The 17908-nt window shown below is 39.5% G+C and overlaps 1 protein-coding gene across 1 annotated transcript in view; it reads left to right on the top strand.

Annotated features, from left to right (window-relative positions):
- LOC147105952 (aldo-keto reductase family 1 member D1-like) overlaps positions 1 to 17908 on the top strand; it is a 316229-nt gene that overhangs the window by 200041 nt on the left and 98280 nt on the right. The window lies entirely within an intron of this gene.

The raw sequence follows: 17908 nt of genomic DNA, 5'->3' as shown, positions 1-17908 counted from the left end.
TATAAACCTACTGTATTAGAGGTTCTGCCCATATAAACCTACTGTATTCAAGGTTCTGCCCATATAAACCTACTGTATTAGAGGTTCTGCCCATATAAACCTACTGTATTAGAGGTTCTGCCCATATAAACCTACTGTATTCAAGGTTCTGCCCATATAAACCTACTGTATTCGAGGTTCTGCCCATATAAACTTACTGTATTAGTGGTTCTGCCCATATAAACCTACTGTATTAGTGGTTCTGCCCATATAAACCTACTGTATTCGAGGTTCTGCCCATATAATCCTACTGTATTAGAGGTTCTGCCCATATAAACCTACTGTATTCAAGGTTCTGCCCATATAAACCTACTGTATTCGAGGTTCTGCCCATATAAACCTACTGTATTCAAGGTTCTGCCCATATAAACCTACTGTATTCAAGGTTCTGCCCATATAAACCTACTGTATTCGAGGTTCTGCCCATATAAACCTACTGTATTCAAGGTTCTGCCCATATAAACCTACTGTATTAGAGGTTCTGCCCATATAAACCTACTGTATTCAAGGTTCTGCCCATATAAACCTACTGTATTCAAGGTTCTGCCCATATAAACCTACTGTATTCAAGGTTCTGCCCATATAAACCTACTGTATTCAAGGTTCTGCCCATATAAACCTACTGTATTCAAGGTTCTGCCCATATAAACCTACTGTATTCAAGGTTCTGCCCATATAAACCTAATGTTCGAGGTTCTGCCCATATAATCCTACTGTATTCAAGGTTCTGCCCATATAAACCTACTGTATTCGAGGTTCTGCCCATACAAACCTACTGCATTCGAGGTTCTGCCCATATAAACCTACTGTATTCAAGGTTCTGCCCATATAAACCTACTGTATTCAAGGTTCTGCCCATACAAACCTACTGTATTCGAGGTTCTGCCCATATAAACCTACTGTATTCAAGGTTCTGCCCATATAAACCTACTGTATTCAAGGTTCTGCCCATATAAACCTACTGTATTCGAGGTTCTGCCCATATAAACCTACTGTATTCGAGGTTCTGCCCATATAAACCTACTGTATTCAAGGTTCTGCCCATACAAACCTACTGTATTCGAGGTTCTGCCCATATAAACCTACTGTATTCAAGGTTCTGCCCATATAAACCTACTGTATTCAAGGTTCTGCCCATACAAACCTACTGTATTCGAGGTTCTGCCCATATAAACCTACTGTATTCAAGGTTCTGCCCATACAAACCTACTGTATTCGAGGTTCTGCACATATAAACCTACTGTATTCAAGGTTCTGCCCATATAAACCAACTGTATTCAAGGTTCTGCCCATATAAACCTACTGTATTCAAGGTTCTGCCCATATAAACCTACTGTATTCAAGGTTCTGCCCATATAAACCTACTGTATTCAAGGTTCTGCCCATATAAACCTACTGTATTCAAGGTTCTGCCCATATAATCCTACTGTATTCGAGGTTCTGCCCATATAAACCTACTGTATTCAAGGTTCTGCCCATATAAACCTACTGTATTCGAGGTTCTGCCCATATAAACCTACTGTATTTAAGGTTCTGCCCATATAAACCTACTGTATTCAAGGTTCTGCCCATATAAACCTACTGTATTCGTGGTTCTGCCCATATAAACCTACTGTATTCAAGGTTCTGCCCATATAAACCTACTGTATTCGTGGTTCTGCCCATATAAACCTACTGTATTCAAGGTTCTGCCCATATAAACCTACTGTATTCAAGGTTCTGCCCATATAAACCTACTGTATTCAAGGTTCTGCCCATATAAACCTACTGTATTCAAGGTTCTGCCCATATAAACCTACTGTATTCGTGGTTCTGCACATATAAACCTACTGTATTCGAGGTTCTGCCCATATAAACCTACTGTATTCAAGGTTCTGCCCATATAAACCTACTGTATTCAAGGTTCTGCCCATATAAACCTACTGTATTCAAGGTTCTGCCCATATAAACCTACTGTATTTAAGGTTCTGCCCATATAAACCTACTGTATTCGAGGTTCTGCCCATATAAACCTACTGTATTCAAGGTTCTGCCCATATAAACCTACTGTATTCGAGGTTCTGCCCATATAAACCTGCTGTATTAGTGGTTCTGCCCATATAAACCTACTGTATTCGAGGTTCTGCCCATATAATCCTACTGTATTCAAGGTTCTGCCCATATAAACCTACTGTATTCAAGGTTCTGCCCATATAAACCTACTGTATTCGAGGTTCTGCCCATATAAACCTACTGTATTCGAGGTTCTGCCCATATAAACCTACTGTATTCCAGGTTCTGCCCATATAAACCTACTGTATTCAAGGTTCTGCCCATATAAACCTACTGTATTCGAGGTTCTGCCCATATAAACCTACTGTATTCAAGGTTCTGCCCATAATAACCTACTGTATTAGAGGTTCTGCCCATATAAAGCTACTGTATTCAAGGTTCTGCCCTTATAAACCTACTGTATTCGAGGTTCTGCCCATATAATCCTACTGTATTTAAGGTTCTGCCCATATAAACTTACTGTATTAGAGGTTCTGCCCATATAATCCTACTGTATTCAAGGTTCTGCCCATATAAACCTACTGTATTCGAGGTTCTGCCCATATAAACCTACTGTATTAGAGGTTCTGCACATATAAACCTACTGTATTCAAGGTTCTGCCCATATAAACCGACTGTATTAGAGGTTCTGCACATATAAACCTACTGTATTCAAGGTTCTGCCCATATAAACCGACTGTATTAGAGGTTCTGCACATATAAACCTACTGTGTTCAAGGTTCTGCCCATATAAACCTACTGTATTCGAGGTTCTGCCCATATAAACCTACTGTATTCAAGGTTCTGCCCATATAAACCGACTGTATTAGAGGTTCTGCACATATAAACCTACTGTATTAGAGGTTCTGCCCATATAATCCTACTGTATTCGAGGTTCTGCCCATATAAACCTACTGTATTAGAGGTTCTGCCCATATAAACCTACTGTATTCAAGGTTCTGCCCATATAAACCTACTGTATTAGAGGTTCTGCCCATATAATCCTACTGTATTCGAGGTTCTGCCCATATAAACTTACCGTATTCAAGGTTCTGCCGATATAAACCTACTGTATTCAAGGTTCTGCCCATATAAACCTACTGTATTCAAGGTTCTGCCCATATAAACTTACCGTAGTCAAGGTTCTGCCGATATAAACCTACTGTATTCGAGGTTCTGCCCATATAAACCTACTGTATTCAAGGTTCTGCCCATATAAACCTACTGTATTCAAGGTTCTGCCCATATAAACCTACTGTATTCGAGGTTCTGCCCATATAAACCTACCGTATTAGAGGTTCTGCCCATATAAACCTGCTGTATTCGAGGTTCTGCCCATATAAACCTACTGTATTAGAGGTTCTGCCCATATAAACCTACTGTATTCAAGGTTCTGCCCATATAAACCTACTGTATTCGAGGTTCTGCCCATATAAACCTACTGTATTCAAGGTTCTGCCCATATAAACCTACCGTATTAGAGGTTCTGCCCATATAAACCTACTGTATTCAAGGTTCTGCCCATATAAATCTACTGTATTCGAGGTTCTGCCCATATAAACCTACTGTATTAGAGGTTCTGCCGATATAAACCTACTGTATTTAAGGTTCTGCCCATATAAACCTACTGTATTAGAGGTTCTGCCCATATAAACCTACTGTATTCAAGGTTCTGCCCATATAAACCTACTGTATTCGAGGTTCTGCCCATATAAACCTACCGTATTCGAGGTTCTGCCCATATAAACCTACTGTATTCAAGGTTCTGCCCATATAAACCTACTGTATTCGAGGTTCTGCCCATATAAACCTACTGTATTCAAGGTTCTGCCCATATAAACCTACTGTATTAGAGGTTCTGCCCATATAAACCTACTGTATTCGAGGTTCTGCCCATGTAAACCTACTATATTCAAGGTTCTGCCCATATAAACCTACTGTATTCAAGGTTCTGCCCATATAAACCTACTGTATTCAAGGTTCTGCCCATATAAACCTACTGTATTCAAGGTTCTGCCCATATAAACCTACTGTATTCAAGGTTCTGCCCATATAAACCTACTGTATTAGAGGTTCTGCCCATATAAACCTACTGTATTAGAGGTTCTGCCCATATAAACCTACTGTATTCGAGGTTCTGCCCATATAAACCTACTGTATTCAAGGTTCTGCCCATATAAACCTACTGTATTAGAGGTTCTGCCCATATAAACCTACTGTATTTAAGGTTCTGCCCATATAAACCTACTGTATTTAAGGTTCTGCCCATATAAACCTACTGTATTCAAGGTTCTGCCCATATAAACCTACTGTATTAGAGGTTCTGCCCATATAAACCTACTGTATTTAAGGTTCTGCCCATATAAACCTACTGTATTAGAGGTTCTGCCCATATAAACCTACTGTATTCGAGGTTCTGCCCATATAAACCTACTGTATTCAAGGTTCTGCCCATATAAACCTACTGTATTCGAGGTTCTGCCCATATAAACCTACTGTATTCGAGGTTCTGCCCTTATAAACCTACTGTATTCGAGGTTCTGCCCATATAATCCTACTGTATTTAAGGTTCTGCCCATATAAACTTACTGTATTAGAGGTTCTGCCCATATAATCCTACTGTATTCAAGGTTCTGCCCATATAAACCTACTGTATTCGAGGTTCTGCCCATATAAACCTACTGTATTAGAGGTTCTGCACATATAAACCTACTGTATTCAAGGTTCTGCCCATATAAACCGACTGTATTAGAGGTTCTGCACATATAAACCTACTGTATTCAAGGTTCTGCCCATATAAACCGACTGTATTAGAGGTTCTGCACATATAAACCTACTGTATTCAAGGTTCTGCCCATATAAACCTACTGTATTCGAGGTTCTGCCCATATAAACCTACTGTATTCAAGGTTCTGCCCATATAAACCGACTGTATTAGAGGTTCTGCACATATAAACCTACTGTATTAGAGGTTCTGCCCATATAATCCTACTGTATTCGAGGTTCTGCCCATATAAACCTACTGTATTAGAGGTTCTGCCCATATAAACCTACTGTATTCAAGGTTCTGCCCATATAAACCTACTGTATTAGAGGTTCTGCCCATATAATCCTACTGTATTCGAGGTTCTGCCCATATAAACTTACCGTATTCAAGGTTCTGCCGATATAAACCTACTGTATTCAAGGTTCTGCCCATATAAACCTACTGTATTCAAGGTTCTGCCCATATAAACTTACCGTAGTCAAGGTTCTGCCGATATAAACCTACTGTATTCGAGGTTCTGCCCATATAAACCTACTGTATTCAAGGTTCTGCCCATATAAACCTACTGTATTCAAGGTTCTGCCCATATAAACCTACTGTATTCGAGGTTCTGCCCATATAAACCTACCGTATTAGAGGTTCTGCCCATATAAACCTGCTGTATTCGAGGTTCTGCCCATATAAACCTACTGTATTAGAGGTTCTGCCCATATAAACCTACTGTATTCAAGGTTCTGCCCATATAAACCTACTGTATTCGAGGTTCTGCCCATATAAACCTACTGTATTCAAGGTTCTGCCCATATAAACCTACCGTATTAGAGGTTCTGCCCATATAAACCTACTGTATTCAAGGTTCTGCCCATATAAACCTACTGTATTCGAGGTTCTGCCCATATAAACCTACTGTATTAGAGGTTCTGCCGATATAAACCTACTGTATTTAAGGTTCTGCCCATATAAACCTACTGTATTAGAGGTTCTGCCCATATAAACCTACTGTATTCAAGGTTCTGCCCATATAAACCTACTGTATTCGAGGTTCTGCCCATATAAATCTACCGTATTAGAGGTTCTGCACATATAAACCTACTGTATTCAAGGTTCTGCCCATATAAACCTACTGTATTAGAGGTTCTGCCCTTATAAACCTACTGTATTCAAGGTTCTGCCCATATAAACCTACTGTATTAGAGGTTCTGCCCATATAAACCTACTGTATTCGAGGTTCTGCCCATATAAACCTACTATATTCAAGGTTCTGCCCATATAAACCTACTGTATTCAAGGTTCTGCCCATATAAACCTACTGTATTCAAGGTTCTGCCCATATAAACCTACTGCATTCAAGGTTCTGCCCATATAAACCTACTGTATTCAAGGTTCTGCCCATATAAACCTACTGTATTAGAGGTTCTGCCCATATAAACCTACTGTATTAGAGGTTCTGCCCATATAAACCTACTGTATTCGAGGTTCTGCCCATATAAACCTACTGTATTCAAGGTTCTGCCCATATAAACCTACTGTATTAGAGGTTCTGCCCATATAAACCTACTGTATTTAAGGTTCTGCCCATATAAACCTACTGTATTTAAGGTTCTGCCCATATAAACCTACTGTATTCAAGGTTCTGCCCATATAAACCTACTGTATTAGAGGTTCTGCCCATATAAACCTACTGTATTTAAGGTTCTGCCCATATAAACCTACTGTATTAGAGGTTCTGCCCATATAAACCTACTGTATTCGAGGTTCTGCCCATATAAACCTACTGTATTCAAGGTTCTGCCCATATAAACCTACTGTATTCGAGGTTCTGCCCATATAAACCTACTGTATTCGAGGTTCTGCCCATATAAACCTACTGTATTCAAGGTTCTGCCCATATAAACCTACTGTATTAGAGGTTCTGCCCATATAAACCTACTGTATTTAAGGTTCTGCCCATATAAACCTACTGTATTCGAGGTTCTGCCCATATAAACCTACTGTATTCGAGGTTCTGCCCATATAAACTTACTGTATTAGAGGTTCTGCCCATATAAACCTACTGTATTTAAGGTTCTGCCCATATAAACCTACTGTATTCAAGGTTCTGCTCATATAAACCTACTGTATTCAAGGTTCTGCCCATATAAACCTACTGTATTTAAGGTTCTGCCCATATAAACCTACTGTATTCAAGGTTCTGCTCATATAAACCTACTGTATTTAAGGTTCTGCCCATATAAAGCTACTGTATTCGAGGTTCTGCCCATATAAACCTACTGTATTCAAGGTTCTGCCCATATAAACCTACTGTATTAGAGGTTCTGCCCATATAAACCTACTGTATTCAAGGTTCTGCTCATATAAACCTACTGTATTTAAGGTTCTGCCCATATAAACCTACTGTATTCAAGGTTCTGCTCATATAAACCTACTGTATTTAAGGTTCTGCCCATATAAACCTACTGTATTCGAGGTTCTGCCCATATAAACCTACTGTATTCGAGGTTCTGCCCATATAAACCTACTGTATTCAAGGTTCTGCCCATATAAACCTACTGTATTAGAGGTTCTGCCCATATAAACCTACTGTATTAGAGGTTCTGCCCATATAAACCTACTGTATTAGAGGTTCTGCCCATATAAACCTACTGTATTCGAGGTTCTGCCCATATAAACCTACTGTATTCAAGGTTCTGCCCATATAAACCTACTGTATTCGAGGTTCTGCCCATATAAACCTACTGTATTCGAGGTTCTGCCCATATAAACCTACTGTATTCAAGGTTCTGCCCATATAAACCTGCTGTAATTAGAGGTTCTGCCCATATAAACCTACTGTATTTAAGGTTCTGCCCATATAAACCTACTGTATTCGAGGTTCTGCCCATATAAACCTACTGTATTCGAGGTTCTGCCCATATAAACTTACTGTATTAGAGGTTCTGCCCATATAAACCTACTGTATTTAAGGTTCTGCCCATATAAACCTACTGTATTCAAGGTTCTGCTCATATAAACCTCCTGTATTCAAGGTTCTGCCCATATAAACCTACTGTATTTAAGGTTCTGCCCATATAAACCTACTGTATTCAAGGTTCTGCTCATATAAACCTACTGTATTTAAGGTTCTGCCCATATAAAGCTACTGTATTCGAGGTTCTGCCCATATAAACCTACTGTATTCAAGGTTCTGCCCATATAAACCGACTGTATTAGAGGTTCTGCCCATATAAACCTACTGTATTCAAGGTTCTGCTCATATAAACCTACTGTATTTAAGGTTCTGCCCATATAAACCTACTGTATTCAAGGTTCTGCTCATATAAACCTACTGTATTTAAGGTTCTGCCCATATAAACCTACTGTATTCGAGGTTCTGCCCATATAAACCTACTGTATTCGAGGTTCTGCCCATATAAACCTACTGTATTCAAGGTTCTGCCCATATAAACCTACTGTATTAGAGGTTCTGCCCATATAAACCTACTGTATTCAAGGTTCTGCCCATATAAACCTACTGTATTCAAGGTTCTGCCCATATAAACCTACTGTATTCGAGGTTCTGCCCATATAAACCTACTGTATTCGAGGATCTGCCCATATAAACCTACTGTATTCAAGGTTCTGCCCATATAAACCTACTGTATTCGAGGTTCTGCCCATATAAACCTACTGTATTCAAGGTTCTGCCCATATAATCCTACTGTATTCAAGGTTCTGCCCATATAAACCTACTGTATTCAAGGTTCTGCCCATATAAACCTACTGTATTCAAGGTTCTGCCCATATAAACCTACTGTATTCGAGGTTCTGCCCATATAAACCTACTGTATTCAAGGTTCTGCCCTTATAAACCTACTGTATTCGAGGTTCTGCCCATATAATCCTACTGTATTTAATGTTCTGCCCATATAAACTTACTGTATTAGAGGTTCTGCCCATATAATCCTCCTGTATTCAAGGTTCTGCCCATATAAACCTACTGTATTCGAGGTTCTGCCCATATAAACCTACTGTATTAGAGGTTCTGCACATATAAACCTACTGTATTCAAGGTTCTGCCCATATAAACCGACTGTATTAGAGGTTCTGCACATATAAACCTACTGTATTCAAGGTTCTGCCCATATAAACCGACTGTATTAGAGGTTCTGCACATATAAACCTACTGTATTCAAGGTTCTGCCCATATAAACCTACTGTATTCGAGGTTCTGCCCATATAAACCTACTGTATGCAAGGTTCTGCCCATATAAACCGACTGTATTAGAGGTTCTGCACATATAAACCTCCTGTATTAGAGGTTCTGCCCATATAATCCTACTGTATTCGAGGTTCTGCCCATATAAACCTACTGTATTAGAGGTTCTGCCCATATAAACCTACTGTATTCAAGGTTCTGCCCATATAAACCTACTGTATTAGAGGTTCTGCCCATATAATCCTACTGTATTCGAGGTTCTGCCCATATAAACTTACCGTATTCAAGGTTCTGCCGATATAAACCTACTGTATTCAAGGTTCTGCCCATATAAACCTACTGTATTCAAGGTTCTGCCCATATAAACTTACCGTAGTCAAGGTTCTGCCGATATAAACCTACTGTATTCGAGGTTCTGCCCATATAAACCTACTGTATTCAAGGTTCTGCCCATATAAACCTACTGTATTCAAGGTTCTGCCCATATAAACCTACTGTATTCGAGGTTCTGCCCATATAAACCTACCGTATTAGAGGTTCTGCCCATATAAACCTGCTGTATTCGAGGTTCTGCCCATATAAACCTACTGTATTAGAGGTTCTGCCCATATAAACCTACTGTATTCAAGGTTCTGCCCATATAAACCTACTGTATTCGAGGTTCTGCCCATATAAACCTACTGTATTCAAGGTTCTGCCCATATAAACCTACCGTATTAGAGGTTCTGCCCATATAAACCTACTGTATTCAAGGTTCTGCCCATATAAACCTACTGTATTCGAGGTTCTGCCCATATAAACCTACTGTATTAGAGGTTCTGCCGATATAAACCTACTGTATTTAAGGTTCTGCCCATATAAACCTACTGTATTAGAGGTTCTGCCCATATAAACCTACTGTATTCAAGGTTCTGCCCATATAAACCTACTGTATTCGAGGTTCTGCCCATATAAACCTACCGTATTAGAGGTTCTGCACATATAAACCTACTGTATTCAAGGTTCTGCCCATATAAACCTACTGTATTAGAGGTTCTGCCCTTATAAACCTACTGTATTCAAGGTTCTGCCCATATAAACCTACTGTATTAGAGGTTCTGCCCATATAAACCTACTGTATTCGAGGTTCTGCCCATATAAACCTACTATATTCAAGGTTCTGCCCATATAAACCTACTGTATTCAAGGTTCTGCCCATATAAACCGACTGTATTCAAGGTTCTGCCCATATAAACCTACTGTATTCAAGGTTCTGCCCATATAAACCTACTGTATTCAAGGTTCTGCCCATATAAACCTACTGTATTAGAGGTTCTGCCCATATAAACCTACTGTATTAGAGGTTCTGCCCATATAAACCTACTGTATTTGAGGTTCTGCCCATATAAACCTACTGTATTCAAGGTTCTGCCCATATAAACCTACTGTATTAGAGGTTCTGCCCATATAAACCTACTGTATTTAAGGTTCTGCCCATATAAACCTACTGTATTTAAGGTTCTGCCCATATAAACCTACTGTATTCAAGGTTCTGCCCATATAAACCTACTGTATTAGAGGTTCTGCCCATATAAACCTACTGTATTTAAGGTTCTGCCCATATAAACCTACTGTATTAGAGGTTCTGCCCATATAAACCTACTGTATTCGAGGTTCTGCCCATATAAACCTACTGTATTCAAGGTTCTGCCCATATAAACCTACTGTATTGGAGGTTCTGCCCATATAAACCTACTGTATTCGAGGTTCTGCCCATATAAACCTACTGTATTCAAGGTTCTGCCCATATAAACCTACTGTATTAGAGGTTCTGCCCATATAAACCTACTGAATTTAAGGTTCTGCCCATATAAACCTACTGTATTTAAGGTTCTGCCCATATAAACCTACTGTATTCAAGGTTCTGCCCATATAAACCTACTGTATTAGAGGTTCTGCCCATATAAACCTACTGTATTTAAGGTTCTGCCCATATAAACCTACTGTATTAGAGGTTCTGCCCATATAAACCTACTGTATTCGAGGTTCTGCCCATATAAACCTACTGTATTCAAGGTTCTGCCCATATAAACCTACTGTATTCGAGGTTCTGCCCATATAAACCTACTGTATTCGAGGTTCTGCCCATATAAACCTACTGTATTCAAGGTTCTGCCCATATAAACCTACTGTATTAGAGGTTCTGCCCATATAAACCTACTGTATTTAAGGTTCTGCCCATATAAACCTACTGTATTCGAGGTTCTGCCCATATAAACCTACTGTATTCGAGGTTCTGCCCATATAAACTTACTGTATTAGAGGTTCTGCCCATATAAACCTACTGTATTTAAGGTTCTGCCCATATAAACCTACTGTATTCAAGGTTCTGCTCATATAAACCTACTGTATTCAAGGTTCTGCCCATATAAACCTACTGTATTTAAGGTTCTGCCCATATAAACCTACTGTATTCAAGGTTCTGCTCATATAAACCTACTGTATTTAAGGTTCTGCCCATATAAAGCTACTGTATTCGAGGTTCTGCCCATATAAACCTACTGTATTCAAGGTTCTGCCCATATAAACCTACTGTATTAGAGGTTCTGCCCATATAAACCTACTGTATTCAAGGTTCTGCTCATATAAACCTACTGTATTTAAGGTTCTGCCCATATAAACCTACTGTATTCAAGGTTCTGCTCATATAAACCTACTGTATTTAAGGTTCTGCCCATATAAACCTACTGTATTCGAGGTTCTGCCCATATAAACCTACTGTATTCGAGGTTCTGCCCATATAAACCTACTGTATTCAAGGTTCTGCCCATATAAACCTACTGTATTAGAGGTTCTGCCCATATAAACCTACTGTATTCAAGGTTCTGCCCATATAAACCTGCTGTATTCAAGGTTCTGCCCATATAAACCTACTGTATTCGAGGTTCTGCCCATATAAACCTACTGTATTCGAGGATCTGCCCATATAAACCTACTGTATTCAAGGTTCTGCCCATATAAACCTACTGTATTCGAGGTTCTGCCCATATAAACCTACTGTATTCAAGGTTCTGCCCATATAATCCTACTGTATTCAAGGTTCTGCCCATATAAACCTACTGTATTCAAGGTTCTGCCCATATAAACCTACTGTATTCAAGGTTCTGCCCATATAAACCTACTGTATTCGAGGTTCTGCCCATATAAACCTACTGTATTCAAGGTTCTGCCCATATAAACCTACTGTATTCAAGGTTCTGCCCATATAAACCTACTGTATTCAAGGTTCTGCCCATATAAACCTACTGTATTCAAGGTACTGCCCATATAATCCTACTGTATTCAAGGTTCTGCCCATATAATCCTACTGTATTCAAGGTTCTGCCCATATAAACCTACTGTATTCAAGGTTCTGCCCATATAAACCTACTGTATTCGAGGTTCTGCCCATATAAACCTACTGTATTGAAGTTTCTGCCCATATAAACTTACTGTATTAGAGGTTCTGCCCATATAAACCTACTGTATTCGAGGTTCTGCCCATATAAACCTACTGTATTCAAGGCTCTGCCCATATAAACCTACTGTATTAGAGGTTCTGCCCATATAAACCTACTGTATTCAAGGTTCTGCCCATATAAACCTACTGTATTCAAGGTTCTGCCAATATAAACCTACTGTATTCAAGGTTCTGCCCATATAAACCTACTGTATTCAAGGTTCTGCCCATATAAACCTACTGTATTCAAGGTTCGGCCCATATAAACCTGCTGTATTAGAGGTTCTGCCCATATAAACCTACTGTATTCAAGGTTCTGCCCATATAAACCTACTGTATTCAAGGTTCTGCCCATATAAACCTACTGTATTTGAGGTTCTGCCCATATAAACCTACTGTATTCAAGGTTCTGCCCATATAAACCTACTGTATTTAAGGTTCTGCCCATATAAACCTACTGTATTCAAGGTTCTGCCCATATAAACCTACTGTATTCAAGGTTCTGCCCATATAAACCTACTGTATTTGAGGTTCTGCCCATATAAACCTACTGTATTCAAGGTTCTGCCCATATAAACCTACTGTATTCAAGGTTCTGCCCATATAAACCTACTGTATTTGAGGTTCTGCCCATATAAACCTACTGTATTCAAGGTTCTGCCCATATAAACCTACTGTATTCGAGGTTCTGCCCATATAAACCGACTGTATTCAAGGTTCTGCCCATATAAACCTACTGTATTCAAGGTTCTGCCCATATAAACCTACTGTATTTGAGGTTCTGCCCATATAAACCTACTGTATTTAAGGTTCTGCCCATATAAACCTACTGTATTCGTGGTTCTGCCCATATAAACCTACTGTATTCAAGGTTCTGCCCATATAAACCTACTGTATTCAAGGTTCTGCACATATAAACCTACTGTATTCGAGGTTCTGCCCATATAAACCTACTGTATTTAAGGTTCTGCCCATATAAACCTACTGTATTCGAGGTTCTGCCCATATAAACCGACTGTATTCAAGGTTCTGCCCATATAAACCTACTGTATTCAAGGTTCTGCCCATATAAACCTACTGTATTCGAGGTTCTGCCCATATAAACCGACTGTATTCAAGGTTCTGCCCATATAAACCGACTGTATTCAAGGTTCTGCCCATATAAACCTACTGTATTCGAGGTTCTGCCCATATAAACCGACTGTATTCAAGGTTCTGCCCATATAAACCTACTGTATTCGAGGTTCTGCCCATATAAACCTACTGTATTCGAGGTTCTGCCCATATAAACCTACTGTATTCGAGGTTCTGCCCATATAAACCTACTGTATTCAAGGTTCTGCCCATATAAACCTACTGTATTCGTGGTTCTGCCCATATAAACCTACTGTATTCAAGGTTCTGCCCATATAAACCTACTGTATTCAAGGTTCTGCCCATATAAACCTACTGTATTCGAGGTTCTGCCCATATAAACCTACTGTATTTAAGGTTCTGCCCATATAAACCTACTGTATTCGAGGTTCTGCCCATATAAACCGACTGTATTCAAGGTTCTGCCCATATAAACCTACTGTATTCAGGGTTCTGCCCATATAAACCTACTGTATTCGAGGTTCTGCCCATATAAACCGACTGTATTCAAGGTTCTGCCCATATAAACCGACTGTATTCAAGGTTCTGCCCATATAAACCTACTGTATTCGAGGTTCTGCCCATATAAACCGACTGTATTCAAGGTTCTGCCCATATAAACCTACTGTATTCGAGGTTCTGCCCATATAAACCTACTGTATTCGAGGTTCTGCCCATATAAACCTACTGTATTCAAGGTTCTGCCCATATAAACCTACTGTATTCAAGGTTCTGCCCATATAAACCTACTGTATTCGAGGTTCTGCCCATATAAACCTACTGTATTCGAGGTTCTGCCCATATAAACCTACTGTATTCGAGGTTCTGCCCATATAATCCTACTGTATTCAAGGTTCTGCCCATATAATCCTACTGTATTCGAGGTTCTGCCCATATAAACCTACTGTATTCGAGGTTCTGCCCATATAAACCTCCTGTATTCGAGGTTCTGCCCATATAAACCTACTGTATTCGAGGTTCTGCCCATATAAACCTACTGTATTCGAGGTTCTGCCCATATAATCTTACTGTATTCAAGGTTCTGCCCATATAAACCTACTGTATTTAAGGTTCTGCCCATATAAACCTACTGTATTCGAGGTTCTGCCCATATAAACCTACTGTATTCAAGGTTCTGCCCATATAAACCTACTGTATTCAAGGTTCTGCCCATATAAACCTACTGTATTAGAGGTTCTGCCCATATAAACCTACTGTATTCAAGGTTCTGCCCATATAAACCTACTGTATTCAAGGTTCTGCCCATATAAACCTACTGTATTAGAGGTTCTGCCCATATAAACCTACTGTATTAGAGGTTCTGCCCATATAAACCTACTGTATTCGAGGTTCTGCCCATATAAATCTACTGTATTTAAGGTTCTGCCCATATAAACCTACTGTATTCGTGGTTCTGCCCATATAAACCTACTGTATTCAAGGTTCTGCCCATATAAACCTACTGTATTCGAGGTTCTGCCCATATAAACCTACTGTATTCAAGGTTCTGCCCATATAAACCTACTGTATTAGAGGTTCTGCCCATATAAACCTACTGTATTCGAGGTTCTGCCCATATAAACCTACTGTATTAGAGGTTCTGCCCATATAAACCTACTGTATTCGAGGTTCTGCCCATATAAACCTACTGTATTAGAGGTTCTGCCCATATAAACCTACTGTATTAGAGGTTCTGCCCATATAAACCTACTGTATTCAAGGTTCTGCCCATATAAACCTACTGTATTTAAGGTTCTGCCCATATAAACCTACTGTATTCAAGGTTCTGCCCATATAAACCTACTGTATTAGAGGTTCTGCCCATATAAACCTACTGTATTCGAGGTTCTGCCCATATAAACCTACTGTATTCAAGGTTCTGCCAATATAAACCTACTGTATTAGAGGTTCTGCCCATATAAACCTACTGTATTAGAGGTTCTGCCCATATAAACCTACTGTATTAGAGGTTCTGCCCATATAAACCTACTGTATTCGAGGTTCTGCCCATATAAACCTACTGTATTCAAGGTTCTGCCCATATAAACCTACTGTATTCAAGGTTCTGCCAATATAAACCTACTGTATTCAAGGTTCTGCCCATATAAACCTACTGTATTCGAGGTTCTGCCCATATAAACCTACTGTATTCAAGGTTCTGCCCATATAAACCTACTGTATTAGATGTTCTGCCCATATAAACCTACTGTATTCAAGGTTCTGCCCATATAAACCTACTGTATTCGAGGTTCTGCCCATATAAACCTACTGTATTCAAGGTTCTGCCCATATAAACCTACTGTATTCGAGGTTCTGCCCATATAAACCTACTGTATTCGAGGTTCTGCCCATATAAACCTACTGTATTCGAGGTTCTGCCCATATAAACCTACTGTATTCGAGGTTCTGCCCATATAAACCTACTGTATTCAAGGTTCTGCCCATATAAACCGACTGTATTCGAGGTTCTGCCCATATAAACCTACTGTATTCAAGGTTCTGCCCATATAAACCGACTGTATTAGAGGTTCTGCCCATATAAACCTACTGTATTCAAGGTTCTGCCCATATAAACCGACTGTATTCGAGGTTCTGCCCATATAAACCTACTGTATTCAAGGTTCTGCCCATATAAACCTACTGTATTCAAGGTTCTGCCCATATAAACCTACTGTATTAGAGGTTCTGCCCATATAAACCTACTGTATTCAAGGTTCTGCCCATATAAACCTACTGTATTCGAGGTTCTGCCCATATAAACCTACTGTATTAGAGGTTCTGCCCATATAAACCTACTGTATTCGAGGTTCTGCCCATATAAACCTACTGTATTAGAGGTTCTGCCCATATAAACCTACTGTATTCGAGGTTCTGCCCATATAAACCTACTGTATTCGAGGTTCTGCCCATATAAACCTACTGTATTAGAGGTTCTGCCCATATAAACCTACTGTATTCGAGGTTCTGCCCATATAAACCTACTGTATTCGAGGTTCTGCCCATATAAACCTACTGTATTAGAGGTTCTGCCCATATAAACCTACTGTATTCAAGGTTCTGCCCATATAAACCTACTGTATTCAAGGTTCTGCCCATATAAACCTACTGTATTTAAGGTTCTGCCGATATAAACCTACTGTATTTAAGGTTCTGCCAATATAAACCTACTGTATTCAAGGTTCTGCCCATATAAACCTACTGTATTTAATGTTCTGCCGATATAAACCTGCTGTATTTAAGGTTCTGCCCATATAAACCTACTGTATTCAAGGTTCTGCCCATGTAAACCAATATTACATGTATTATGTGATGTACCCATATACAAATGCTGTCATGTTGGCAGTGCCCATATAAAGATACTGCATTATATGCTGTGCCCATATATAGTTCACTAGTGTCATGCTGTCTCAAGTTGTTATGCAGCCTGGTGTAGTTGTGTTGACTGCATAGTAACAATCGGCTTGATGTGAAACTTCATCACAGAGTGGCATTGATTCCTGGCCAATAAATTTTAGCCACCCCCAATGTTTCTGAAATCAGAGACAGGTAGATCAACTATTTGTGTTATTAACCAAGGCAATGATCATCGTGACTTGGATTGTATACATCTTGGGTTACAAAGAATTAATAAGACGACTCACTTTTGCCTGCATTTTTTGTTGATCTTTTGTGGTAAAACAACATCCTATCAATACAGAAAAGACCCATGGAAGAGGGGACCATCTCGATGTCCACGGTAAGGCTTCTGCACCCAATGTCTTTGTGGCTGGAGTGACAAAGCCTTTCAACTCACAAATAGAAGCTGCGATAGAATCAAATACTTTGAAAGGAGACGTGAAGCAACATAAAGGGTACAGGACCTCATGGTGTGGGAGCAAAGCGGCAACACATTGGTGTGAGGGCTACACGGCACCATATTACCCCTGACTTCTTTATGATTGATGTACTGGCTGGTGGAGAACAGAAATTAATTGCAGGAATGGAAAAAAAGCAAAAAGGGTTGGAGCGACAGACTGAGCAAGGGTTGGAGTTAATACCAAAAGGAATAGAGCATCAGTCCATGGAAGGGTTGGAGTTAACACCAAAAGGCATAGAGCATCAGTCCATGGAAGGGTTGGAGTTAACACAAAAAGGCATAGAGCATCAGTCCATGGAAGGGTTGGAGTTAACACCAAAAGGCATAGAGCATCAGTCCATGGAAGGGCTGGAGTTAACACCAAAAGGCATAGAGCATCAGTCCATGGAAGGGTTGGAGTTAATACCA

This window comes from Somniosus microcephalus, chromosome 16, assembly GCF_052327205.1.
Source record: "Somniosus microcephalus isolate GS21.2 chromosome 16, FLI_Smic_1.0, whole genome shotgun sequence".
Classification (NCBI taxonomy): Eukaryota; Metazoa; Chordata; class Chondrichthyes; order Squaliformes; family Somniosidae; genus Somniosus; species Somniosus microcephalus.
The sequence above is the reverse complement of the archived record's forward strand: the minus strand, read 5'-3'. Positions and strand labels throughout refer to the sequence as shown.